General features: G+C 41.1%; 1 long non-coding RNA gene across 1 annotated transcript; it reads left to right on the top strand.

The window, feature by feature from the left end:
- The first annotated feature begins 1054 nt into the window (after positions 1 to 1054).
- On the top strand, positions 1055 to 2369 carry LOC129491202 (uncharacterized). The gene is made up of 3 exons (XR_008660483.1): positions 1055 to 1113; positions 1210 to 1379; positions 2323 to 2369. It is a non-coding gene; the product is annotated as an uncharacterized lncRNA (long non-coding RNA).
- Positions 2370 to 3944: the final 1575 nt, after the last annotated feature.

The following is a 3944-nucleotide window of genomic DNA, read 5'->3' as shown; positions in this document are numbered from 1 at the left end:
GCCCAGGCTGGAGTGCAGTGACACAATCTGGGCTCACTGTAAGCTCCACCTCCTGGGTTCACGCCATTCTCCTGCCTCAGCCTCCCGAGTAGCTGGGACTACAGGTGCCTGCCACCATGCCCGGCTAATTTTTTGTATTTTTAGTACAGACAGGGTTTCACCGTGTTAACCAGGACAGTCCCGATCTCCTGACCTCGTGATCCGCCCACCTCGGCCTCCCAAAGTGCTGGGATTACAGGCGTGAGCTGCCACGCCTGGCCAGCCTTGTTCTTAATTAAACACAAAAACGCAAAGAGCATCCAAAAAGCAAGTTTTTATATTATATAATTTACATAATATGTATTTATATTATAAATTATATATTTAAATTTTTCAGCTAACTGATTTACAAACGAAACCACAGTATAAGGAAAATGAATCAATTAAGTCAATAAAGTACAAAATTCAAGCAAAATAAATTAGCTGTTTTTACTTTTCAGATAAATATGAGATGTGTGTCTCGATCATAAAAACAGTTGTATCATATTTCAATTTTACGCATGTAGGCATGATCTAACTTTTTGAAACTATATTACATAGCATTGCTCTGAAAAGTGAGGATTGGGATAAGGGTCTGTTGGGGTATAAGTCAATTTACAATTCTTCATTCCTTTGCCTCATCTACCAGCTTCTCATATGTAAAAAACTAATTACTTGCTGATATGGTTTGGCTCTGTGTTCCCCACTCAAATCTCATCTCGAATTGTCATCCCTCTAATCCCCACATGTTGAGGGAGGGGCTACATGGGAGGCGAGTGGATCACAGGGACGTTTAGGGAGGGGCCACGTGGCAGGCGATTGGATCACGGGGAGGTTTAGGGAGGGGCCACGTGGCAGGCGATTGGATCACACGGAGGTTTAGGGAGGGGCCACGTGGGAGGCGATTGGATCACAGGGAGGTTTCCTCCATGCAGTTCTCGTGATAATGAGTGAGTTCTCGGGAGATCTGTTGGTTTTATCAGGCAGTTTTTCCTGCTGTTGCTCATGCTCTCTCACCTTCCACCATGTAATACGTGCCTCTTCCCCTTCCACCATGACTGTAAGTTTCCTGAGGCCTTCCTAGCCATTCGGACTGTGAGTCAGTTAAACTTCTTCCCTTTCTAAATTACCTAGTCTCAAGTATTTATTTATAGCAGTGTGAAAATTGACTAATACACTTGTCTTTCAAAGGTTCAAAGATTATAGAAATCAAAATCAAGAAGTGAATTACAAGGGTCTAAACCCTGCAGAAAGTATTAGTCAATGAAATTTGCTTTTCATAAAAATATGCCAAATTGGCCCTTTTTGAAAAGTATCAGTGCCATTAAAAAAGCAGCCAGACCAACTAAAAAGAGATGCTGGTAAGTTAGAGCTACGTGTTTGTCAAAAAGACCATGTACCAATTTTAGTTTATTGTCATTTGATTTTCACCCATTCTTGCTTTTTGTTTTTAGTTTTTCGAGTCTTCTCCTGCCCCACCCATACCCAAATGAGTATTTATATTTGTTTGTTTGGTGTGTTTCTGCAAGTATGAATGATCAGCTGCTTTGGACCTGTGATTCTGAATTCACCCCACCCACTGCCTTAGTTCCGTGTGTGTGGCCTTCGCTGAAGTTTACAGTTTCCTACATGCCACTTAATCACTAATGACCATGGGGACTTACTTCAAATGCCAAGGGAGTTAGCCCCCACAGCTTAAAGTGCTTTTGTCTGTAATATTAAATGAAAACGTTGTACGTTGAACTAAGAACACAATAGCTCAGAAAAAGTTTAAACAACCTGAATCTTACATTTCAACCAGGAAAATGAATTTCAGGTTGAAATATAGATGGGAAAACATAGAGCTTACTCTGACAATAAAATATGACATGGGTTCACACTATAGAGTCTTAATTTTTATTAATCATACCATAACTCCACTTAATTTGGAACTAAAAACACTACTAGAAAATAGTATTTGTATATCACATGATAGGAAGGGGAAAAGTTGACTCAATAAAGGTCTATCAATAGGTGTATACTGCTTATTAACTAGTCAAAATTATTTTTTTCAGACATCAGTCGTCTACAGAGATAGCCTATAAAATATCCTAATTGCATACATTTTATTTCTTGCAAGCATATAAAGAGCACATTCCTCCTTTGACATTATTCAATGAGTCATGCTGGAGCGATAGAAGAATTTTAACTGATGTTTTACAGAAATGATACAAACTGCAGAGTTTTAACAGTGTTCACATATGATAGAAATTATTAAATTGATAATATCTAATTTTCCATAACACTTTGCGTTTTTTTCTCCAGGCCAACAAACTGCAGAAACAACGGTCAGTAAAACAACTAAGAGAGGTGCCACACCCCACAGACGCTGTGGGTTCAGCTCCACCACAATAAAGTAAACATCACAATAAAGTACGTCCCACTAGTTTTGGTTTCCAGTGCATATAAAAGTTATGTTCATGGTATATTGAGTCCATTAAGTGTGCAACATCATTGTGTCTAAAAAATAAAGTGCATACATTAATTTTAAAACAAATACTTTATTGCTAAAAAAAAAAAAAAAATGCTAAGGATCCTCTGAGCCATCAGTGGATCGTCATCTTCTCGCTAGTGGGTCTTGCCTCAATGTTGACAGCTGCTGACTGATCGGGGTGGCTGTTGTTGAAGGTTGGGGTGGTCTTGGTGATTTCTTTTTTTTTTTTTGAGACGGAGTCTCGCTCTGTCGCCAAGGCTGGAGTGCAGTGGTGCAATCTCGGCTCACTGCAAGCTCCGCCTCCCAGGTTCACGCCATTCTCCTGCCTCAGCCTCTCCGAGTAGCTGGGACTACAGGTGCCCGCCTCCACGCCCGGCTAAGTTTTTGTATTTTTTTAGTAGAGACGGGGTTTCACTGTGATCTCGATCTCCTGACCTCATGATCCGCCCGCCTTGGCCTCCCAAAGTGCTGGGATTACAAGCGTGAGCCACCGTGCCCAGCGGTGATTTCTTAAAATAAGACAACAGTGAAGTTTGCCCCATTGATTGGCCCTTCCTTTTGTGAAAGGTTTCTCTGTAGCATGCAATGCTGTTCGATAGCATTTTACCCACAATAGAACTTCTTTTAAAATTGGAGTCCGTCTCTCAAACCCTGCCACGGCTTTATCAATTAAGTTGACGTAACATTCTAAATCCTTTGTCGTCATTTCCACAACGTTTACAGCATCTTCTCCAGGAGCGGATTCCATTTCAAGAAACTACTTTCTTTGCTCATCCGTAAGAAGCAACTCCTCATCTGTTCGAGTTTCATCCTGAGGTTGCCGCAATTCAGTCATCTTCAGGCTCCACTCCTAGCATTGGAATCAACATCCTCCAAACTCCTGTTCATGTTGATATTTTGACCTCCTCCCATGAATCCCGGATGTTCTTCATGGCACCAAGAATGGGGAAGCCTTTCCAGAGGTTTTCAATTTACTTTTCCCTATATCCATCAGAGGAATCACTGTCCAGAGCAACTCTAGCCTTCTAAAGAATATTTCTTAAATAAGACTTGAAAGTCTTATTACTCCTTGTAATTTAGACTGCTGACTGCAGGTTGTGTTAGCAGGCATGGAAACAGTGTTCATCTCTTTGTGTGTCTCTGTCAGGGCTCTTGGGTGACCAGGTGCATTGTCAATGAGCAGGAATATTTTGAAAAGAATCTTTTTTTCTGAGCAACAGCAGTAGGTCTTAAGTGTGGGCTTAAAATATTCAGTAAACCATGTTGTAAACAGACGTGCTGTCATCCAGGCTTTGTTGTTGCATTTCTAGAGCACAGGCAGAGGAGATTTAGCGTCATTCTTAAGGGCCCTAGGATTTTCAAAATAACAAATGAGCACTGGCTTCAACTTAAAGTCACCAGCTGCATTATCCCTGAAGAAGAGAGTCAGCCCGTCCTTTGAAGCTTTGAAGCC

Source organism: Symphalangus syndactylus, chromosome 1, assembly GCF_028878055.3.
Source record: "Symphalangus syndactylus isolate Jambi chromosome 1, NHGRI_mSymSyn1-v2.1_pri, whole genome shotgun sequence".
Lineage (NCBI taxonomy): Eukaryota > Metazoa > Chordata > Mammalia > Primates > Hylobatidae > Symphalangus > Symphalangus syndactylus.
The sequence above is the reverse complement of the archived record's forward strand: the minus strand, read 5'-3'. Positions and strand labels throughout refer to the sequence as shown.